The sequence below is a fragment of the Crotalus tigris genome, unplaced genomic scaffold, assembly GCF_016545835.1.
Source record: "Crotalus tigris isolate CLP2741 ecotype Arizona unplaced genomic scaffold, ASM1654583v1 scf7180000022970.308977840:1548163, whole genome shotgun sequence".
NCBI lineage: Eukaryota > Metazoa > Chordata > Lepidosauria > Squamata > Viperidae > Crotalus > Crotalus tigris.
In genome coordinates, this window is record NW_024099557.1 from 1,089,913 (window position 1) to 1,115,036 (window position 25,124).

Sequence of the window (25,124 nt, forward strand, 5' to 3'; positions counted from 1 at the left end):
TAGAAATTGGGGAGATGTTCAGGAGAGATCTCAAAAGTGTTTTTTCAAAAGGCAACTGGACTTGGTTCTGTTGAAGGAAAAGTCTTCTTCATGGTTCAATCCAAGCCGGGGATAAACAACATGGCAGCTGCTTTAGAAAGAAGGTTGCAGTATATTGACAAGGAGAGCCAGACAGAAAGATGGTTCTGGCAGAAAAAGGAGAGAAAAAGGGACTTAGCACATGTAGGGAGTGGGTTTTTATACTCTCTGGAGCCTTTTGTTTGGAGGTTATTTCCTGTTCCTGTTTGAGGCTTTGTATTTCCTGTGTCATGTATTTTGACCTGTGTCCCTTTGGCAGCTGTGAGTTAATCCTATTATGTCCCAAAGGTCATATCCTGCTTCCCTGGTGCTGGGGCTAATGACTCTTAGATTTTGGGTGGGGTATGCAGATATTAGGTTTCTTTCTCTTCCTAAGCTTCTAGCGCCAACTTTCCTGATGGTTTACATCTGCATCTGCATCTGCTGGCTTCTGCTTGGGGGAGGGAGACCTGGGGCTATCAAGGAAAACTGGGCATACTTTCCTGCTTCTTTAAGATCCTGGGAGAAAATATATTTTTCTGCCCTTTTAATATTTCCTCCTCTGGGGGGCTGACTTCCCACAGTTTGTTTCTTTTTTTCCTTGAAAACATTTTGCTTCTCATCCAAGAAGCTTCATCAGATGTGACTGGAGGGTAGGGAGATATTATAACCCAGGTAGTCAAGGCAAGGCAAGCCTCTAAAGCAGAGGTCTCCAACCTGTGGACTGCAGCCTGTTGGCCAGCAGGCTGCAGGAATGGCTGTATGCACCCCCTATCATGCTAGCAGCCCTATTTGCACATGCGTGGGAGTGCTACCGCCACCACCACCATCACGCAGTCGCTAGCGGCCCGTTTGTACATACGTGGGAGTGCTACCGCCACCACCACCATCACGCAGTCGCTAGCGGCCCGTTTGTACATATGTGGGAGTGCTACCGCCACCACCACCATCACGCAGTCGCTAGCGGCCCGTTTGTACATGCGTGAGAGTGCTACTGCCACCATCACCATCACGCAGTCGCTAGCAGCCCTGTTTGCACATGCATGGGAGTGCTACTGCCACCACCACCATCACACAGTCGCTAGCGGCCCTGTTTGCACATGCGTGGGAGTGCTACCGCCACCACCACCATCACGCAGTCGCTAACAGCTCTGTTTGCACATGCATGGGAGTGCTACCGCCACCACCACCATCACGCAGTTGCTAGCGGCCTGTTTGCACATGCGTGGGAGTGCTACCGCAACCACCACCATCACGCAGTCGCTAGCGGCCTGTTTGCACATGCGTGGGAGTGCTACTGCCACCATCACCATCACGCAGTCGCTAGCGGCCTGTTTGTACATGCGTGGGAGTGCTACCGCCACTATCACACAGTCACTAGCGGCCCTGTTTGCACATGTGTGGGAGTGCTACCACCACCACTACCATCACACAGTCACTAGTGGCCCGTTTGCACATGCGTGGGAGTGCTACCGCCACCACCACTATCACACAGTTGCTAGCAGCCCTGTTTGCACATGTGTGGGAGTGCTACCGCCACCATCACGCAGTCGCTAGTGGCCCGTTTGCACATGTGCGCAGTGGCTAGTGGTCTGTTTGTGGGTGCTAGCGGCTTACTTGTATGGGCGCTCAGGCACCAGTCTGCTTGCGTATGTGCGCGGATGCTGCCATGTGTGTGCCCGTTTGCAAGTGTGCACGCACACACACATTTTCAAGCATGGCTCAGCTTGGAAACCTCTCCCTTTCCCCTCAGCACGGCTGGCTCAGGAATTCTGGGAGTTGAAGTCCACCAGGCATAAAAGAGCCAAGGTTGCCTACCCTGGCCTAGGCAAATTGCTCCTGGCAAAGACTAACTCCCCAGGGCTTCTCCTTAAGTTACTCCCCTCCAGGGGTTCCTTGTGAGAAGGGGAGGGCAACCTCTTCCCAAGCAGCCTTACAGCCCTTCTCTAAGCTTGCCTAAGCTCTGCTCTCCATGCCCTTGGATCAAGTGGGGGAGGCAGCTGTTCCTCCTCAGAGGGGATCAGTTGCCTATCAGCACTGCTACCTGTTAGCAGCTGATCCTCCCCATGTCTGTGCAGGCAGGCAGTTCTCCGTCAGGTTGACCACCTCCGCCAATGCCTGAGGGGCCCGGGGCAGCATCATCCTCAGCCCCTGGCATGCTTTCCATTTGGATGGTATACCAGCCCCCCCCTCTTCCTCTTCTTCCTCCTCTGAACTGGCCTCTGAGGGGGCCATGACAGGAGGATGGAAGGACTGTATTTCTTTGTAGTTATAATGAAGCTTCTTGGAGGAGAAGCGAAATACCTTCTTTCTCAAGGGAAAAACAGTACAGTTGCTTTTTGAAAAAGCACCTTTGAGACAACTATGACCTGGATGACTGAGAATCTCCATAGACCAGGCAACCTTGGCTCTTTTATGACTCGTGGACTTCAACTCCCAGAATTCCTGAGCCAGCATGGCTCAGCTTGGAAACCTCTCCCTTTCCCCTCAGCATGGCTGGCTCAGGAATTCTGGGAGTTGAAGTCCATGGGTCATAAAAGAGCCAAGGTTGCCTACCCCTGTCATAGACGTTCAGGAGAGATGTTGCACCAACCATGATTGTAGGCATCTGGAGTATCCCTTCTGCCTTGTAGTTTTCCTCCTCTGGAGTCTTGGCGTCTCTGGATTTCTCCTCCTCAATAAGTCCCAAGGTGGAAAGTTTCATGCCACTAGATCTCATTTTCATCCTCAGGGGACTGTACCAATGTGGAGAATGGGATGATCCAGCAAGACATGTAGATATTTGGTGAACATGCAATCAAGTAGGTGCCTTTAAGAGGTGCTCCAAACTAGGGGTCCCCAACCCTCGGTCCGTGGACCAGTACCGGTCCGTGACATGCCAGCAACTGGTCCGCACAGACAAGTAAAGCCCCATTCTGCAGGATGCAGGCAGCACACAAAAGCACACATTCTCCAGTCTGTTGAAAGCCCTCTCTCCACGGAACCGGTCCCTGGTGCCCAAAAGGTTGGGGACCTCTGCTCCAAACCAATCTTGGTATCCTAAAGATGCCTCTTCTGAGCTGAACTCATGGCCCTCCAGGGGGTTTTGTTGGCAGCAATACAGACTAGAGATGGTCTTGCTCTTTTTCTGGGATATTTCATGTGGCCTCCCATCCAATTAGATGACTTCTTCTTCTTCTTCTTCTTCTTCTTCTTCTTCTTCTTCTTCTTCTTCTTCTTCTTCTTCTTCTTCTTCTTCTTCTTCTTCTTCTTCTTCTTCTTCTTCTTCTTCTTCTTCTTCCTCCTCCTCCTCCTCCTCCTCTTCTTCTTCCTCCTCCTCCTCCTCTTCTTCTTCCTCCTCCTCCTCTTCTTCTTCTTCCTCATCCTCCTCCTCCACTTCTTCTTCTTCTTCTTCTTCTTCTTCTTCTTCTTCTTCTTCTTCTTCTTCTTCTTCTTCTTCTTCTTCTTCTTCTTCTTCTTCTTCTTCTTCTTCTTCTTCTTCTTCTTCTTCTTCTTCTTCTTCTCCTCCTCCTCCTCTCCTCCTCCTCCTCCTCCTTCTTCCTCCTCCTTCTCCTCCTCCTCTTCTTCTTCCTCCTCCTCCTCCACTTCTTCTCCTCCTCATCCTCCTCCTCCTCCTTCTTTCTCCTTATTTCCTCTTTCCTTTCTCTTCCTCCTCCTCCTCCACTTTCTCTTTCTCATCTTTCTCCTCTTCTTCTTCTTCCTCCTCCTCTGACATAAGGTTGTTCCCTGGACTATAAAACTAAACACTAAAATACCCATCAATAGAGGCCTCCACGAGGGCCAACCTGGGTGGATGGGGCACAATCCGAGGATGTTTGGCCTGCTGCAAGGGCCCTCTGTGGATTCAGTTCACTCGGAATCCTGGAGCTGAGGTTCAACCACATCCGGCAGGCATCCAATTGGGGGGGGGGGGAAAAACCCCTCTCCATTTTGTTCCTGTTCTTTTCTTTCTCTCTCCCCCTCCACTCAAAAATACTAGTCCGTGGCATTGGACAGGTCCTTTTCTCTGTGCAAAAGAGGGCAAAGCATTCACTGGGGGGGGGGGCGAGGGTAGGGAGGGAAAAGCCACTTTGCTCTTGGGTGAAGGAAGATTGCCACATCTTCAAGAACAAACCCAGGGATGCATATCAAAGAGCCCCCGGCTGGGAGGGAGAACTGCCTGCAGCTGGTTCCTCCAGGGAAGCCCACCTACACATCATGTCAGGATGCAGAGAGAGAGAAAAATAAAAGACCTTTTTCTCACTAGCTGCGCTAAAAGAAGGCTCCTGGGGTGTGCGTCCCCGTGCGTGTAAGCAATGTGCAGGGAGACAGGCAGTTATCACCTGCCTGCTAAAAGTGGTGGCCGAGGTGGTTTCTTTGTTGTTGTTTGTTGTTTTTGTGGTTGAGGTTGTTTCGCTTTGAACGTAAGTGCCTTTTAGCCACTGTATGTCTGCCTTTTTCATGGAGGACCAGCCAAACAGGGTGTGAAAACAGCCGGGAAATGACTGAGCTTCAGTATTTGTTTGGTATATAACATATAAGGAACGGTTGCTAGAATTGGGTATGTCTAGTTTAACAAAGAGAAGGACAAGGGGGGACAGGATAGCAGTGTTCCAATATCTCAGGGGCTGCCACAAAGAAGAGGGAATCAAGCTATTTTCCAAAGCACCTGGAGGCAGGACAAGAAGCAACAGGTGGAAACTAATCAAGGAGAGAAGCAACCTAGAACTAAGGAGAAACTTCCTGACAGTGAGAACAATTAATCAGTGGAACTACCTGCCTCCAGAAGCAGTGAATGCTCCAACACTGGAAGTTTTTAAGAAGAGACTGGACAGCCATTTGTCCGAAATGGTGTAGGGTTTCCTGCCTGAGTAGGGGGTTGGACTAGATGACCTCCAAGGTCCCTTCCAACTTTACTACTATTACTATTACTATCCTGGATTGGTTTGTTTACCCCGAAAACAAAACCCAACATTGGTTTGGACTCAAATTCTCCTATTCCTCACCAGAGTTTAGAGGTCCCCGTTTTAATTTTCTGTCTTTCTTTCCAGGTGAAATGTTAATATACTGTATATTGCTAGTCCATGCGTGATATGCCATATGCTAAATAAAATAAGGAGCATTTTTTTAAAACCATTTCCTTGAATTTGCAAGCAACGCTGCTGGGCTAAAAAAAAACAATGCTTGTATTTGCTAAGGTTGGTGATATAGAAGGAAATATTATCATGGTTAATTATTCGAGGGATTAATTTAAATTGTCTCCAGTGGACTCTGGGCTACGTACAAAACTAGAGAAAAACATTGAAAGCTGCAACATTAAATTATTTCATTCAAATGGACCCCAGTGAAAGTCATACAAACCTAGAAAAACCATAAAAAGAGCTAAAAACATTAAATCAGACAGACAACCCAGACTAAAATGATTTAATAAGCCATGAAGTAAGTCAGTAAGGCACTTGGATAAGACTGGAGACTAAAATGTGTTTGGAAAAGTTACAGGTTATTCCTAGAGACCGATCAATGTTTGTTCTTGCAGTTACCAGGATTCAGACCCTTTCTAACTTTGTGGGTGAAGTTCAATCTTGCCCCCACTCCATATTTCTGCCAAATCACATTTTTTTTAAGCACCGAGACTGCCATTGTAACTCCTGCTGGCATTTCCACTAGGAGATTAGTTTGCAGTATAAGTCTGCTGAAGGAAAAGTCTTCATCATGGTTCAGTCCAAGCTGGAAATAAACAACATGGCGACTGCTTTAGAAAAAAGGTTGCAGTTTATTGGAGAGGAGAGCCAGACAGAAAGATGGCTCTGGAAGAAAAGAGAGCAAGCACATGTAGGGAGTGGGTTTTTAAACCCTCTGGAGCCTTTTGTTTGGAGTTGTTCCTGTGGCATGAACTTTGACTTGAGTCTGAGTGTGTCCTTTGGTATCTGTGGGTTAATTCTATTATGTCCTGTCTTAGAGTTTGGGTGGGGTCTGTAGATTTTAGGTGTCTTTGTCTTCTAGCTGGGGGCCTCCAACCTTCCTGGATTATTTACATCTGCATTTCTACAGAGCTGGTTTCTGCTTGGGGGAGGGAGACTTGGGGCTATTAAGAAAACTGGGCATGCTTTTCTGCCTCTTTAAAATCCTTTGAGGAGATATATTTTTCTGCCCTTTTAATATTTCCTTCTCGGGGGGGGGCGCTGTGGATCAAACTTGCTGCATTTCCTGCAGAATCCTGCATCAGGATCAAGGTGTACCATCTGTTTAATGCAGTGTTTCTCTCCTGTGGCACCCTGAAGATGGGTGGACTTCAACTCCCAGAATACCCTAGCCACCTATGCTGGCTGGGGAATTCTGGGAGTTGAAGTCCACCCATCTTCCAGCTGCCAAGGTTGAGAAACACCGATTGAATGAAATGAAAGACAGGAGCTGAAAGACCAAATGAGTCAGGGAAAGCTTTAATGGATCAAGCGAGGCAGCCTCCGCAAGGAAGATTTATTTTTAAATCCCTACAATGTAAATTCCAGATTTCCATGACGCCTGTTCTTGACTTTGATTTGGCAATAGGGCAGTCCCTAGGCTGATAGGCACGTATTTTTTCCCCCCTACGCAGTAAAAAAAACAACAAAAAACCACACACACACACACACACACACACACACACAGAGAGAGAGAGAGAGAGACCCGTTTGCCTCACTTTCAAAATATGCAAAGTTGCTTTGCACTGAGTTTGCACACTTTGATGGTTTGTGGGAGGCACTGTGAATGAAATTGTCACTTTCCTAAATGCTTCAAGTGATGGATTTACAGTTACCCCGAAAGAGTTAAGGAACACAATTGCACGAATGCTGTATCAAATCCTGAGAAATGGAGCATTCTGAGCAAAAGGTGACTGTTCTTCTGGATCAAAACAGCCACACAGCTGTCACTTAACAGAATAATAGAGATGGAAGGTACCTTGGAGGTCATCTAGTCCAGTGGTTCTTAACCTTTTTGAACGAATCGCCCCCTTGAGCCAATGAGGAAGTTGTCATCGCCCCCCTCCCCCAACATAACCTCTCAATCACAACATGGGAAATAATTCTTCAATTTATGCAAACCCTTTTTTTGTTTTCTTTAAAATTATCATCAGGACATATGATGCAAATAATTTATTTCCAGTCTTTTCCCCATATCTCAACTGTGTGAAAAATTTTGGTGCCACCCGTCACTTTATTCCCAAACTTTGTGATACATGTATTTCATTATTATCTTATTTATTCAAGACACTTAAATGTAATGACCATTGAAAACAAAATTCAATTGCAAGAAAGTGAAATGCCTGAAAAGAAAAACAGTAACATTTAATGATTGAATTACAAGTGAAACTTAAGATGCAAAAAGAAATATAAAAAGGGCATAAGAACAAACTGCAGTGCAGGATCTAAGAATTTCAAGACGAAAACTCTGAAACTAAAATAAGATTTGAGGAAAGTATATATAGTCACGCACACTGTAAAAAGGATTAAAAAGTCACAAAGAAAATATAATATCGAACTGGAGTGCATGCTAAAAAAGTACAGTACAAAGAGACACACAAAACAGCAGGCGATGTTTCGAAAGAAGCGCCCCCCCTCCATCACTGCCCATTCTGGCCAATGGTAAGCCACTGTATGGGTAGAGCAGGGGTAAGCAACCCAAAACACTCAAAGAGCCACTTGGACCCGTTTCCCACCAAAAACAAAACACCGGGAGCTGCAAAACCCTTTTGACATCTAAAATGAAGATAACACTGCATATATAGATGAGCCGAGGTGGTGCAGCAGTTAGAGTGCAGTACTGCAGGCCACTTTAGCTGACTGTGTTCAGCAGGTCAGCGGTTCAAATCTCACCGGCTCAAGGTTGACTCAGCCTTCCATCCTTCCGGGGTAGGTAAAATGAGGACCCAGATTGTTGGGGGCAATGTAAATATATATATATATACATTGCTTACTGGTGTACACCGCTTAGAGAGTGCTTGCACTTAAAGCGGTATATAAGTCTCATAAGTAAATAAATAAATAAATAAATATCCTTTTTTTACCTTTATTATATATAAATCTTCAGTGTTATCTTCATTTTAGAAGTCAAAAGGGTCTCTCTCTCTCTCTCTCTCTCTCCCTCCCTCCCTCCCTCCCTCCCTCCCTCTTTCTGCCTTTGGTCTGCCAGTCCTCTACCCCCACTCAGTGTGTGTGTGTGTGTGTGTGTGTGTGTGTGTGTGTGAGAGAGAGAGAGAGAGAGAGAGAGAGAGAGAGAGAGAGGCACTTGCGCTTCCTCTCTCTCTCTTCTCTCTCTCTTTTTCTCTTCTCCCTCTCTCCCTCTCTCTTTCTCTCTTTTCTCTCCCTCCCTCCCCCCTTCTTTCTCCAGGTGAGGAGTGAGGGGGGGGGAGAGAGAGGCACTTGCTCTTCCTCTCTTTCTCTCTCTTTTTCTCTTTCCCCTCTCCCTCTCTCTTTCTCTCTTTCCTCTCCCTCCCTCCCCCTTCTTTCTCCAGGTGAGGAGAAAGAGAGAGAGAGATAGAAAGAGAGAGAGAGAAATGAAAAGCAGAGGGCACCGAAGGGGTGGGGAGGGAGGTCAGGAGGCAGCAGAAGACCCCGTTGCCGCTGGAGGCACCCAGCTCCACTGCCCGCCGGGCCTGCAGGTACGCCCCAGCTCACAGTCACGTTGGCAGGCCACCCCACGTGCCACTGGCGTCCCTGAGCTCGGGGCCACGAGGCATCTGCGGAATGCCCTGCCTGTCGGCTGCATCGCCAAGCCTCCCCTCGCACCGCCAGCGTCCCCAGGCTTAACTCGCAGGGCATCTGCAGAACACCCCCATCAGCTGCTGGAGGAGCTGGGGCCGCTCCGCAACGCATGACACTCCCGGCCATCCGTGACCCACCAGCGTCACCCAGGGAGCATGCCCCTGCCGGCCACCACCCCAGCCAGGACTGCCACCCAGGGGGCAACAGGAGGAAGAAGGGGAGGAGGAGGAGGGCAAGGAAGCCGGCGCCGGACCCAGGAGGAGGTGCTCCCACGGGTCTGGTTGGAAAATGCCTCCCCCTCCCTTTCTCTCCCCCCCCCAATCTTCTACTCACCTCTCAAAGCAGCCAGGACTCCGGCACGCCTTCCCAGCCAGCTGGGCCAACAGTCCCACGGCTGGGGATCGCAGGGGCAGCTCTCCCTCAGGGCCGCGGCTTGCAGGAAGGCTGGCCCGCTAGGCTGAGGCTCTGGTGGGCTGCTCCCAGCGGGGATCCCAGGGCTCTCCTGCGCGGTTCCCCGGCCACGTGAACCTGGGACGGGGCCAGCCAGGGAAATGGACTTCCTGTCTGCGCTTGGCCCAGGAGGCGGGGCACCCGGGCGCAGGGCCAACCAGGAGCCCTGTGAGGGGGCAAATCCGCATGAGAGAGAGAGAGAGAGAGAGAAGCACAAGTCTCTCTCTCTCTCTCTCTCTCTCTCTCTCCAAATGGCGGAGGAGGCTCGGAGCGGCAGGGGCAGGCTCAAAAATGTCCCCAAAATTTCTTGCTCCATTGCCCCCATATCGCCCCCTTTTCATTCCATCGCCCCCCCTGAAAAATGAAATCGCCCCCTGGGGGGTGATATCGCCCAGGTTAAGAACCACTGATCTAGTCCAACCCCCTGCTCAGGCAGGAAACCCTATACCATTTCAGACAAATGGCTGTCCAGTCTCTTCTTAAAAACCTCCAGTGTTGGAGCATTCACCGCTTCTGGAGGCAGGTTGTTCCACTGGTTAATTGTTCTCACTGTCAGGAAGTTTCTCCTTAGTTCTAGGTTGCTTCTCTCCTGGATTAGTTTCCCTCCATGCCTTCTTCTCCTGCCTTCGGGTGTTTTGGAGAATAGGTTGACCTCATCTTCATTGTGGTAGCCCAGTAAAGCGGCCAATTTCTTGGAGGGAACTTGTCCAAGAAAACATATATAGAACATAGAATCATACGATTGGAAGGGACCTTGGAGGTCTTTTAGCTCAACCCTCTGATCAAGCAGGAGACCCTATCCCATTTCAGACAATTTGTTCTCCATCTCTTAAAAACGTCCAGTGTTGGAGCACCCACAACTTCTGGAGGCAAGTCATTCCACTAGACCAGGGGTAGGCAATCTTGGTTCTTTTATGACTCGTGGACTTCAACTCCCAGAATTTCTGAGCCAGCCATGCTGAGGGGAAAGGAAGAGGTTTCCAAGCTGAGCCATGCTGGCTCAGGAATTCTGGGAGTTGAAGTCCACAAGTCATAAAAGAGCCAAGGTTGCCTACCCTTGACCTAGATTATTGTTCTGTCAGGAAATTAGTTCCAGGTTGCTTCTCTCCTTGATTAGTTTTCACCCTTTGCTTCTGCTCCTGCCTTCAGGTGGCTCAGCCCCATGTCACATGCTGATATTTATCTCCTTCACATTTTATTTATTTACTTTCCAATATTGATGATTGTGGCCCATCAAGTCAGTTATGGCTCTTATAGACCAACCACCAAGATCAGAGCTCTTCAAACTTGGCCCTTTCATGACTTGTGGACTTCAACTCCCAGAATTCCTCAGTCAGACACTGCTGGCTGAGGAATGCTGGGCGTTAAAGTCCACAAGTCATGAAGGGGCCATAGTTCCCCCATGCTGGCTGAGGAATTCTGGGAGTTGAAGTCCACATGTCATGAAGGGGCCAAGTTTGAAGACCCCTGCCCTAGATAGACCTTCTTCTGCTTTTCCTACGGTCCACACAAAGTAATTGTTAAATGAGTCACATCCAATTTTATGGCCATTTTTTGTCGCGGTTGTTAAGTGAATTACTGCTACTGTTTAATACAGGCAGTTCTCGACTTACAACAGTTCGTTTAGTGACTGTTCAAAGTTACAAAGGCACTGAAAATAGTTACTTACGACTGTTTTTCACACTTATAACCGTATCCCTGTCATCACCTGATCCAAATTCAGACGCTTGGCACCTGACTCATATTTAATGACGGTTGCAGTGTCCCAGGATCATGTGATCCCTTTTTGCAACCTTTTAACAAGCAAGGTCAATGGAGGAAGCCAGATTCACTTAACAGCTGGGTCAAGAAAGGTCATAACATGGGACAAAATTCACTTAAGCAATGTTTTGGGCTCAGTTGTGGTCGTAAAACGAGGACTACCTATACATCAGGCAGATGTTAAGTGAATTTGCCTTCTCCCATTGCCTTTGCTTGCTGGAAGCTGGCTGGGAAAGTTACAAATGGTGATCACATGATTCCGGGACAGTGCAACCATTGGAAATATACGCCAGTTGGCAAATGCCCAAAATTTGATCACGTGAATATGGGGATGTGGCTATGGTTGTAAAATGCAAGGATTGGTCATAAGTCACTTTTTCCAGTGCTGTTGTAACTTTGAACAGTCGCTAAAGAAATGGTCACAAATCCAGGACTGCCTGTATTAAGAACACTTAAGAGCTAAAAGGACAAGATAGTTTTAAAATAAGCAAGGTTGGGTCTATGATTTTGCAAAAAGTGAATATTGGTGTAAGGGTTAAAGGCGCCCAGCTAGAAACAAGAGATACAGAGTCCTGCCTTAGGAATGTACATAAATATCATTGGAGGTTTTCAAGAAGAAAAGCCAACACAGTGCTAGGCTGCATGAGTAGAAGGATAGAATCAAGATCACGTGAAATGTTAATACCACCTTACAATGCCTTGGTGAGACCACACTTTTGGTCCAGTTTTGGTCACCATGGTGTAAAAAAGATGTTGAGACTCTAGAAAGAGGGCAGAGAAGAGCAACAAAGATGATCAGGGGACTGGAGTCTAAAACATATAAGGAACGCTTGCTGGAATTGGGTATGTCTACTCTGGTTTAATGAAGAGAAGGACGAGGGGGGGGGGACATGATAGCAGTGTTCCAATATTTGAAGGCAGTGGTGGGATTCAAATATGTGAACAACCGGTTCTCTGTGTGGATGCCGTTTCCAGAAGTCCATTCTGGGCCTGGGCAACAAAATATTACCTACTGGTTCTGCCGAACTGGTGCAAACTGGCTGAATCCCACCAACTGTTTGAGGGGCTACCACAAAGAAGAGGGAGGGGTCAACCTATCCTCCAAAGCACCTAGAGGCAGGACAAGAAGCAACGAATGGAAACTAATCAAGGAGAGAAGCAACCTGGAACTAAGGAGAAATTTCCTGACAGTTACAACAGTTAACCAGTGGAACAACCTGCCTCCAGAAGCGGTGAATGCTCCAACATGGAAGTTTTTAAGAAGAGACTGGACAGCCATCTGTCTGAAATAGTATAGGGTTTTCTGCTTGAGCAGGGGTTGGACTAGAAGACCTCCAAGGTCCCTCCCAACTCTTGGGCTGTGGCCCATTCCTGGGCCGTGGCCTATTCAAAATTGGGCATGCATGTGGCTGATCAAAGCGCGCATGAAGCTCAACTTGCGTCAGTGCCAAGTCCACGGGCACTCCCGCGCCTGCGTTCTAGCCTGCCACTCACACAAGCCGAACTGTGCATGCACACACTCAACGGCCTGCCACTCACGTGGCCCAGTTCCCCTCTCCCTCCCCAGCCAAGCCATCAAGCCACAAAAGTTGGGGACCGCTGGTATAGGGTCTCCTGCTTGAGCAGGGGGTTGGACTAGATGACCTCCAAGATCCCTTCCAACAGTGTTATTATATGTTCTCAGTTTTATAACTGTAATTAGCAGTGGACTGTAACACGGAACTCTGTGTGTGTGTGTGTGTGTGTGTGTGTGTGTGTGCGCGCGCGCGCGCGTGTGTGTGGAAGGTCAAGGGAAGCTTGGAGAATGAGATCAGAAATAAATGAATTGCATTAACCTTAACCTAACCACGTTGTTCTAAATTTGCCTGACCCTTGATCCTAAAAGCACTCACTCAAATGTTAACAGCCACATATTTTTTTATCAGCCTTCATTATCACAACCTGTAGGTCACGCTTTCCACACTGGGGCCGAGTGCTGGGGATCTTAGGTGGATGACACGGGAGCAATCGTCTTTTCATTTCCGCCCTGTCCGCCTCCTTCTCATGTTCCTTGACTTTCTTCCCCAATCCACCGTCGGATCCCACCTCATCACTTTGGCTGTTTAAATTGGACGGTTGCTGCTACTCAGACCAGGCCTATCTCTGCCTGCCCTGTGTTGTTTCTGACTTTTCTGTATGACTCTAAGGCAGTGATGGCGAACCTTTTAGAGACCGAGTGCCCAAACTGCAACCCAAAACCCACTTATGCATTGTCGGGTGCCGGGTGGGTGTGGCCCATTGGGTGGGCATGGCCCATTGGGTGGGCATGGCCCATTGGCTGGGCGTAGTTGCGGTGGTAACGGCAGACTGGGTGGGATTAAAAAGTTCAATCAATCAATTCCAACTTTGCCAAATCTTTTTCTTTCCCACGAGAAGTTGAAATTGACTGATTGATTGAAACTTTTTTTTTTTTTTGCACACGGCAGCGGAAGCCTAAAGCGAAAAGGTTTTATAAAACCCAGCTGAAGGCCTAGGACTGGGGTGACGGTGCGCGTGCCCACAGAGAGGGCTCTGAGTGCCGCCTCTGGCACCCGTGCCATAGGGTCGCCACCACTGCTCTAAGGTCACCATGTGATTTTCATTAGCCAATTATAGGCAACATTTTTTTAAAAAATTTCTACAGCATCTTTTATGAAGTTAAGTCTTATAAGTAATGAGAGGACAGTGGCACTAAAATACATCACGGGGGGGGGGCTAACTATACAATTGAATAACCCAGAATTCTCCATCCATTCTGGCTGTTACGGAGGATTCTGGGAATTGAAGCCACCTAATTTGAGGGAGCTGGCAATTCTCTCGCATTTAGTTGGCTGCTCACAATTTTGTACAATGATGGAGGAAGCATCAAAGCAGCTTCTTGAGTTGGGAGACCCCATTGGATTGACCAACATGCCAATTGCGGGTCAAAGAAGAAACCATCTTTTTTTCCCCCTAACATTTCACAGAACTAAACATCAGGAAGTTCAGACAGAAATGAAAATAATACCGATTTTCTACAGAGGAGTGAGTAAGTGTCTTCTGGCAGTTCCACAAGTCCACCTTACACATTTATTTATTTAATTTTTATACACGACTCAAAGCAGCAACATATATCATGCTTCTTTGTGCTCCTATTTTTCCCCACAACAACAATCTTGTGACAAGTTAGGCTGAAAGAGAGAGAGAGAATGGCTCAAAGCTACCCAGCTGGCTTTCATGTGTAAGGCAGGACTAGAACTCACCGTCTCCTGGTGATTGGCCCAAAGTCACCCAGCCGGATTTCATGCCTAAGGCAGGACTAGAACTCACCATCTCCTGGTGATTGGCCCAAAGTCACCCAGACAGCTTTCAGGCCTAAAGCAGGACTAGATCTCACCATCTCCTGGTGATTGGCCTAAATTCACCCGGACGGCTTTCATATTAAATGATGGTCTAGAACTCGCTGTCTCCTGATTTCTAGGGTTTCCTGCACCTTAATAAATACACCAAATTGGCTCTCAAAGTGTTCTACCGGTGCACAACTACAAGGCCTGCTCCCGTCTCTACCAGCCACTGAATTCTCCACAATGCAGCACAGCCCAACATAATTTGACTGCAACAGTCCACTTTTATAAGTTAGGATGTTGATGGGCATCCCTCGGTAAAGTTGATCTTCAAGGGAGGATGGAAAGCAGAGTGGTAGAAGCTCTGGTCCTGGAGGACTAGAACCTTGGCAATAGTTATGGAAAAGACTCGGGGACATGCAGAGAGCGTTGATTGTATCCGAAGGATTGCAAGAGGGAGGGAGGCTGCTGTTGTGGGAATACTATCTTGAGCACTTAGAAGAGAGGCAGGACGCAGATAGTCCTCGACTAACGATCACAATTGGGACCAGAATTTCTTTCGTTAAGGGAGGCGGTTATTGAGTCATGCCCAATTTTAGGATCTCTTTTATTGTGGTTGTTAAGCAAATCACTGCAGTTATGAAATGAAGAGCTCCAAGGTCCTGGACGAGAAGATCTCCACGGTCCCTTCCAGCCCTACTCTATCCTAGAATCAAGTGGTCGTTAAGTGGATCCAATTCTCCCATTGACTTTGCTTGTTGGAAGCTGGCTGGGAAGGTCACAAATGGGGATCACATGACCCTGGGATGCTGCAACCGTCATAAAGACATGCCGGTTGCCAAGTGCCTGGATGTTGATCACATGACCACGAGGACGCTGCAATGGCCCTAAGTGCAAGGGCTGGTTGCGAGTTGCTTTTTGCAGTGCTGCTGTAACAGTCGCTAAACAAATGATTGTATGTCAAGGATCTCTGTCACTAGAATAGAATACAGTAGAATAGAATATAGAATATAGAATATAGAATAGAGTAAAGTAGAGAGGAATAGAATAGAATAGAATAGAATAGAATAGAATAGAATAGAATAGAATATAGAATAGAATAGAATAGAATAGAATAGAATAGAATAGAATAGAATAGAATAGAATAGAATAAGGAATGGAAGAATAGAATAGAATAGAATAGAATAGAATAGAATAGAATAGAATAGAATAGAATAGAATAGAATAAGAAATGAATAGAATAGAATAGAATAGAATAGAATAGAATAGAGCTGGAAGGGACCTTAGAGGTCGTCTAGTCCAGCCCCCTGCTCAAGCAGGAAACCCTATACCAGTGGTTCTTAACCTGGGTGATATTGCCCTCCAGGGGGCGATTTCAGTTTTCAGGGGGGCGATGGAATGAAAAGGGGCGTCGGGGGCGAAGGAACGAAAGAGGGGCGATATGGGGGTGATGGAGCGAGATGTTTTGGGGACACTTTTGAGACTTTTTTGTACAGTGAATCGCTGTATATCTGTCGTACAAAAACATCAGATCGCTCGCTATTAGTGGATTGAATTGTGTTTTCAAATGTTCTTCCAGCTAGCTTCAGTACAGAACACTGTACATATGTGAATACACATCGCTTATCTTCATGTGCGTTGCGCAGCAGCCTCTACCCATACAGTGACACTCCATTGGCCAGAATATGGGAGATACGGGAAAAAGACTGGAAATAAATTATTTGCATCGATATGTCCTGATGACAATTTTAAAGAAAACAAAAAAAGTGTTTGCATAAATTGGAGAATTATTTCCTATGATTGAGAGGTTATGTTGGGGGAGGGGGGCGATGACAACTTCCTCATTGGCTCAAGGGGGCGATTCGTTCAAAAGGGTTAAGAACCAATGCCCTCTACCATCTCAGACAAGTGACTCTAGCCTCTTTTTAAAAACCTCCAGTGATGGAGCAACCACAATTTCTGGTGGCAAGCCGTTCCACTGGTTGATTGTCCTCACTGTCAGGAAGTTTCTCCTTAATTCCAGGTTGCTTCTCTCTTTGGTCAGTTTCCAACCGTTGTTTCCTGTCTTGCCTTCAGGTGCTTTGGAGAATAATGTGACCCCCCCTCTTTCTTGTGGCAGCCCCTCAAATACTGGGATACTGCTATCACGTCAGCTCTATTTCTTCTTTTCTTTAGACTAGCCAAACCCAAATCCTGCAGCCGTTCCCTCGTACGTTTTAGTCTCCAGACCTTTGATCGTCTTAGTTGCTCTTCTCTGAATTTTTTTTTCCAAACGCTCAACATCTTTTTTGTAGTATGGTGACCAAAATTGGTTGCAGTATTCCAGGTGTGACCTTACTCGGGTTTTATAAAGTGGGACTAATACCTTACGTGATCTTGATTCTGTGCTTCTGTTTATATAACCCAGGAGTGTATTCGCTTTTTGGGCTGCTGCTGCACACGGCTAATAAAAATCAAACTTCTTGGATTAATTTTCTCCCCGGGGGAGGGGGGGGGAAGCAGAATGTCGCCCTCTAGAGGTGGAGACAGGAAAGGCGCAGAGACCCCTGGAAACCATTCTTGCTCTTTCCCCATTTTCGTTAAGACGCATCAAATTGTTTCCCAAATCCCACTTTGGGAGAGGGAGGGGCCCAAGGAAAGAGAGAGAGAGAGAGAGAGAGAGAGAGAGAGAGAGAGAGAGAGAGCAATTGAGGCAGCCCTGTTCCCAGTCTCTTCAGTTCCTCTTTCGACTCTTGCCTTTCATTTATTTTACTTTTTTTTTAATCTCTCCCTCTCCCAGTGATAATTTTTGAAGCGGCTGTAATAAAATTATGATAACACCAAGCCGGCAGCCTTCCCCCCCCCACCCCCTCCATGCGGGAGTCATGGAAACCAGATCAAGGGGACACCTGCTCCTCATTGCAAGCCATCGCTCATTTGTTAGGTTTCCAGAGCAGCCGTAATTAAATAAACAGGCTGGGGAAGGGGGTTGAATGACAGGCCAGGATGCGGGAATCTTTAAAAGTAAACGTAGTCAACCGTCTCCTGAATCTTTGGGGGAAGTGGAGGGTGCTCTTTTCATCTTCCTGGAAAGGCAGAGGAGATGCGTGTGCACGCACACACAGACATGCACACACAGACACACACACACAGAGCCCCCTGGGTTCCTTGCACACCGACTCACAAAAGTCCCAAAGGTGCTTTTTCAAAAGGCAACTAGACTGTCTTGGGATTCCCCCCCCCCGAAGACATTTCGCTTCTCATCCAAGAAGCTTCTTCAGTTCTGACTGAATGATGGGAGCATGGAAGGGTCTATATTCCTTGCAGTCATCTGGTTGTTAGCGCTCTTTCCGAGGGTCGTTGAGGCCACTTGGAGGTTTGTTCTATTCAGGTGACCCTTTGGGAAGATGGAAACAGGGAGATCGTGAGTTCTAATCCCAGCTTAGTTATAAGAGCTAGCTGGGGCCAATCACCAGGAGACAATGAGCCTTAGGCATGAAAAACAGTTGGGTGACTTTGGGCCAATCACCAGGAGACGGTGAGTTCTAGTCCTGCCTTAGGCATGGAAGCTGGCTAAGTGACTTTGGGCCAGTCCCTTTCTCTCAGCCCAACCCACCTCACAAGGTTGTTGTTTGTCAAGTTAACGATTTAACAGCTAAACAACGTCTGTAATGATATAAGAAGATGTAATGATGTAATGTAATATAAGGTAGATGATGCAATGATAGGAATGACTCAGCAGGGTCTGTATCCCTTTAAGAGCCTGAGTATAAAAGGGATTAACTTAAGAACTGTGGCAAGAAAGGTCATAAAATGGGGCCAAATTTACTTAACTACTGTCTTGCTTAGCAACCATATTTGTGGGCTCAACAGTGGTCATATGTTGAGAACTATCTGTATACAGTTACCCACGGATAGACTTTTAGCCCTATTTGGTGTTATCCATCTGCCCTTGGGTAAATATCTGTACCAAAGATGCTTTTTCGGGAGGCAACTGGACTTTCTTGGTGTTTTTTCTTTGAAGACATTTCACTTCTCATCCCAGAAGCTTCTTCAGCTCTGACTGGATGGTGAGGAATGGAAGGATTTATACTCCTTGCAAACAGGGGTGTCAAACTCTCCATGTCACGTGACATATCACGATGTATCGCGATTTTTTCCCCATTGCCAGTCCTGGGGCGGGCATGGTTTCGGTATGATGCATCCGGTCATTGGGCCAGCAGTTTGACACCCCTGTTTTAGAGGGTCCTTGAGGCCACCTGGAGGTTTGCCTGTGTCTTCAGGGTCACCTGAGTGGGGCAAATGGGTGTGGAGCCTTCTTGGAGCTGCTGAAAGGACCGTGTTATAGACTGGAGATGGATGATGTCGTATCCCTCCCCCTCTGTTGAGAGAGGGCTGTTCAATTTTGACACAGATGGTCTCTTTGGCCCCTCTTTCAAACCAGCGGTGCTCTCTCTCCAAAATGTGGACTTTGCTGTCTTCGAAAGAGGGGCCTTAGTCTTTCAAATGCAGAATGGACTGATGGGTTTGTTCCCCTAGGTTGTGCTATGGGTTTATGAAGGGGTTGTTTTGTTTCTCCAATGTACAAATCTGCATAGGGCTCACTGCATTGTATTGCATATACCACGCTGCTCACTTTTGTCTAGGTGTTTTATCCTTGGAGTGGACGAGCTTCTGCCTTAGTGTATTCTTGGGTTTGAAGTATGCACGTACGTTGTGTTGGCTGCCTGAGGAACTCCACAGACCTAACTATCTGCAGTTTTCTCATTTGGTTGATTTCCGAAGCTGGAGTTGAAGCTGCTTTATGGCAAGTCAAGCGGAGACGTTCCCACTGTCTCAAAGGCAGGCGTCTTGCGTTGATAAGACCCCCTTATGTCACTCTAGGGCAGTGGTTCTCAACCTTTTTAATGCCGCGACCCCCAACCGGTCGTAAGTCGAGGACTACTCAACCGGTCGTAAGTTGAGGACTACTCAACTGGTGCAGCATCGTTTGCAGAATGGGACTTTTGGCGGGCTCAGCAGGGCAGAGACAGCCTGGACAATTCCTATTGCTTTTGAAAGCCAATAGAATTAGACTCTATTCAAGAGAGTCTATTCTATTGGCTTTCAAAAGCCAATAGAATAAAAGGGAGTAGCACAGCTAAGGAAGAAGGGGAAAAAATGGCGGACTGCGTTGTTTGGCGACCCCCGTGAAATGGTCGTTCGACCCCAAATGGGGTCCCGACCCACAGGTTGAGAACCACTGACCTAGGGGTAGTCCTCGAATTAGAAGCATTCATTTAGTAATCATTCAAAGTCACCTCTCGGCAAGATGAACAGCATAACAAGTGGAAGGAAGGAAGGAAGGAAGGAAGGAAGGAAGGAAGGAAGGAAGGAAGGAAGGAAGGAAGGAAGGAAGAAAGAAAGAAAGAAAGAAAGAAAGAAAGAAAGAAAGAAAGAAAGAAAGAAAGAAAGAAAGAAAGAAAGAAAGAAAGAAATGCAGTCCTAGGCTGCGTTAACAGAGGGATAGAATCAAGATCACGTAAAGTGTTAATACCACTTTACAATGCCTTGGTAAGGCCACACTTGGAATCCTGCATCCAGTTTTGGTCACCGCAATGTAAAAAAGATGTTGAGACTCTAGAAAGAGTACAGAGAAGAGCAACAAAGATGATCAGGGGACTGGAGGCTAAAACATATAAGGAACGGTTGCTGGAATTGGGTATGTGACTCTAGTTTAATGAAGAGAAGGACTCCCAGTGACATGATAGCAGTATTCCAATATCTCAGGGGCTGCCCCAAAGAAGAGGCAGTCAACCTATTCTCCAAAGCACCAGAAGGCAGGACAAGAAGCAACGGATGGAAATTAACCAAAGAGAGAAGCAACCTAGAACTAAGGAGAAATTTCCTGACAGTGAGAACAATTAACCAGTGGAACAACCTGCCTCCAGAAGCGGTGAATGCTCCAACACTGGAAGTTTTTAAGAAGAGACTGGATGCCATTTGTCTGAAATGGTATAGGGTTTCCTGCCTGATCAGAGGGTTGGATTGGATGACCTCCAATGTCCCTTCCAACTGGTGACCAGGACTCAAGGGACAGTATCAATATACAGATGGCCCCTCTGGTCTCTGGTCACTTGAGGGCCTATGAATGAAGGGTCATGAAAGGACAGCAAAGAAACACGCAATGTTCTAAACCCACCCAAGAACATCTGGCATCTTGGGACAACACCTACCACACCCAAGACTGAACATATGGTCTTGGGGAAACTCCTTTGAGAGAACATACTAGCTACTTCTGCTTTTCTTATGTATAATGTGCCAGCCTTAAAAGGCGAAGTCTTAATCTTATGTGTGCCAGCCTAGCTGGGTGAATTGCTTATGTAACCAAAGTGACTATAAAAATAAGCTTTCTTTGCTATTTGGGTCTTTGGGGTCTTTTATACAGAAGCCCGTCTCTATTCAGCTGAATAAACACGTAAACTTGAAGGCAACTTCTAGTCTCCTGTATTTCTTTAACCAGCAAAACCTCAGAACCTGCATATCACAACTTTATTATTATTATTACTATTATTATTATTGTTGTTGTTGTTGTTATTGTTGTTATATGGTACAATGACACTGAAAAAAAATGACCAATGACCTGTCCTCACACTTACGACCGTCACCACATCTCAGTGCACCTGTCATCAACTTTACTATGGTTGCAACATCCCAGGATCACGTGATCTCCCCTTTGCAACCTTCCCAGCTGGCTTCCCTCAAGCAAATCCATCAACGGGGGAAGCCGGATTCGCTTAATGATGGCATGATTTACTGAACTGCGGCGATTCGCTTTAACAACGGTGGCAGAAAAGGTCATAAAATTGGGAGCAACTCACTTAGCAATTGCTTTCCCGGACCCAACTGCGGTGGTCATTTGAGGACTACCTATGGGTCAGATGCATTGTGGGTAAAGATGAGCTTGTCAGGGCAAAGAGGAAAAATGCATTTGGCTCTTCTATTATCAAGAGGGTGTTTTGAACATAATATCTGTGTATATTTGCTCTGTCTCCTCACAAACAGGCCTTTTCTATGCAATGGCTCCCATTGACGTCAATTACTACGTTAACGACCAGTTATATTTTTAATGCAAATTACCAGGCATTCATTCTGTGACACATATATTTTTTCCACTTCGAGCTTCTTTAATGTAAATTACTACACCACAAGCTTTTTTTTCTTTTAAAATGTAATGACTGCTGTTTATATGCAACTTTTTAAAAAAAATTTAATTGGGGGAGAGGGGAAAAAAAAGACACGAGCGGCTGGTTTCATTTGATGCCTGTGTCCAGGCCGCTTCACTGTGGGAAACGAAAGAGCCAAACCTGTGGCCAAACGCTTCCAGGATTAAAAAAATAATAATAAAAAATGGGGAAGGTCCAAATGACAATCCACATGACCCCAGGATGCTGCAATGATCAAAAATACATGCTAGTTGCCACACAACCCAATTTTGATCACGTGATCATAGAGTGATGGTTAAAAGTGCAAAGAGTGGTCATAAGTCACTTTTTTCAGCACCCTTGTAAGTATAACCATCACTAAATAGATCATCCTGTTGAAGACTTGTAGGTAGGTAGGTAGATAGATAGATAGGTAGGTAGGTAGGTAGGTAGGTAGGTAGACAGACAGACAGACAGATATAGTCAAATGTAGATAGATGATGATAGATAGATAGTTAGAAATGAAAGGCATAGAGACAGATAAATAGAGATAGATGGTAGATAGATAGATAGATAGATAGATAGATAGATAGATAGATAGATATGAAAGGCAGACAGACAGACAAATAGAAACAGATGATAGATAGATAGATAGATAGATAGATAGATAGATAGATAGATAGATAGATATGAAAGGCAGACAGACAGACAAATAGAAACATGATAGATAGATAGATAGATAGATAGATAGATAGATAGATAGATAGATAGATAGATATGAAAGGCAGACAGACAGACAAATAGAAACAGATGATAGATAGATAGATAGATAGATAGATAGATAGATAGATAGATAGATAGATAGATAGATAGATAGATTAGATAGATACAGTATTTTCCGGCGTATAAGACGACTTTCTAAACCCTGAAAATCTTCTCAAAAGTTGGGGGTCATCTTATATGCCCAGTCGTCTTATATGCCGGAATATACGGTAGGTAGATAGATAGATAGATAGATAGATAGATAGATAGATAGATAGATAGATAGATAGATAGATATAGTCAAATGATAGATGATAGATGATAGATAAATGATAGATAGGTAATTGAGATAGATGATAGATAGATAGATAGATAGATAGACAGACAGACAGACAGACAGACAGTCAAATGATTGATAGATGATAGATAAATGATAGATAGGTAAATGAGACAGATAGATAGACAGACAGACAGACAGTGCCACCCAACTCCCAACTAATTTTGCCTTTGTATGAGGAGGTGTAGAAATCCAGCCACTGCAGAATTTTTATGGCAAGGGGTTTGATTCCAAATGGCTCTTACTCCAAACATTTTTTCCTTGAGCCTAATCAATTTGTTTATTTTATTTATTATTTATCTATTACATGTATTTGCCATCCATCTCACCATAGGTGACCCAAGACAGCTAACAACCTTAAAAGCAATAATAAAGGGGCTGCCATAAAGAAGAGGGAGTCAAGCTATTCTCCAAAGCGCCCGAAGGCAGGACAAGAAGCAACGGATGGAAACTAATCAAGGAGAGAAGCAACCTAGAACTAAGGAGAAACTTCCTGACAATGAGAACAATTAATCAGTGGAACAGCCTGCCTCCAGACGCAGTAAATGCTCCAACACTGGAAGTTTTTAAGAAGAGACTGGACAGCCATTTGTCCGAAATGGTGTAGGGTTTCCTGCCTGAGCAGGGGGTTGGACTAGATGACCTCCAAGGTCCCTTCCAACTTTACTACTATTACTAAAACCATAAAAAATAGATCTTTCTAACATCATAAAGCAGAAGTCCCGTGATCCTTATTTTGCTCCTTTGTGAGCCCCATCTTCTGTCTGCCCTCTGTAAAACACGAGGAAGCACAAAAAAGGACCTGAAAAGCACAATCCCAAGGCAAGGTTGTGTGGGAAGAATCCAGAGAAAGAAATATTTTGGGAAATGTTAAAAAAGGCAGAATATTATATTTCCCCAAAGGATCTTAAAGGCAGAACCCCCCCCCCCAACCGAAGTCTCTCTGCTCCAAACAGAAACCAGGTCTGCAGAAATGCAGAGGTGATGATCTTGTCAGAAAGATTGGAGATAGGAAGCTGGGATTAGAAAGATAAAGATCTCTAGAATCAACAATCCCTCACACCAAAAAAATCCAACACTCATCAGCCCTCAGCCACAGGGAAGCAGGATATGATCTTTGGGACATAATAGGATTAACCCACCACCATCAGAATACCAGAAAGGCACACTCAGACTCAGGTCAAAGTTCATGCCACAGGAACAACTCCAAACAAAAGGCTCCAGAGGGTATAAAAACCCTTTCCCTACTTATGCTCACTTTTCTTTTCTTCCAGAGCCATCTTTCTGTCTGGCTCTCCTCTTCAATAAACTACAACCTTCTTTCTAAAGCAGTCTCCATTTTGATTATTCCCAGCTTGGACTGGACCCTGATGAAGGTTTTTCTTTCCACAGTTGATTTACCACATCAATCCTCCAGGTGCAAAATACCCTCAAGTCAGCCGGCCGGTCTGCCTTGCCGGCAGCAAAAATAAAGGTAGGCAAGAATAAACCAGGATCAAATCTTTTCCATATCATCCAGCCATCATCGCTGCATGGTTCCCTGCTTGCAGCCTGAAAATTGCTGTTTGGAGTGAAGAAATTACCTTCGGGCGAATGAAACCCTCTCGGTGCTCAGAGGTAAATTGTTTTATAAAGCCATTAACAGCTTCTCGGAGTCCAGCTGGATCCTTCGATAGCCCAAACAGACATCCGTAAAGACCAGCAACCAGAAAAATAGAAGAAATTGCTGGCAACCTAGCACAGGATAGCTGATGGTAGACTCTGCACTGCAGAACTCGGCCAATCACAGCTGATTTCAAGAAGATAAGTGATGCGGATGGTAGCTAGGCCTCGGGATGGGAGACCACCTAGAGATATCCAGAGTGTAGGCCAGACTGCAAAGATAAAAGAAGGTCCTGGACAAAAGTTAAGGGAAGCTGCTTTTATTATGTGGCCAGGAATATGACAGAACAATTAACCAGTGGAACTACCTGCCTCCAGAAGCAGTGAATGCTCCAACACTGGAAGTTTTTAAGAAGAGACTGGACTGCCATTTGTCCGAAATGGTATAGGGTTTCCTGCCTGAGGAGGAGGTTGGACTAGATGACCTCCAAGGTCCCTTCCAACTTTATTATTAATTATTAATTATTATTGATCATTGCACAGTCAGCCAGATGTTCAGACTGGATTTGGCATTTTTGTCTACCTATCGAGTCCTTCTCAAGGACCTGGGATAGGCAGATGTGGATGTTTGATGGTATTACAGATATCGTCGCAGGATGGAAGCGGTTCCTAGTAAGGCCGCCTTTTGCAATTGATGATGATGATGATGATGATTATCAAAATATCTCCATGGTCAGCCAAAGCTCCTTAAAAGAGAGTTCCTCTGACTTGAGGCATATAAAAATTATAAAAGCAAGATTTAAAAAAAAATCTAAAATAAAATAAAAAATAATATAGAATTGACAGAACTCCTTGCGTAGAAATGGCAGTGACTTAATTTTTTTTTTTTAATTATCATGTTTAAGCGATGCCTTTATAATGCCACCATATG

The 25,124-nt window shown here is 45.8% G+C and overlaps 1 long non-coding RNA gene across 2 annotated transcripts in view; it reads left to right on the forward strand.

Moving 5' to 3' along the window:
* LOC120297088 overlaps positions 1 to 23,057 on the forward strand; it is a 104,639-nt gene extending 81,582 nt beyond the window's left edge. For both annotated transcript variants that reach the window (XR_005553681.1, XR_005553682.1), the window contains exon 4: positions 22,926 to 23,057. This is a non-coding gene — a long non-coding RNA (uncharacterized LOC120297088). The remainder of the gene's footprint in view (positions 1 to 22,925) is intronic.
* The last annotated feature ends 2,067 nt before the right edge of the window (positions 23,058 to 25,124 follow it).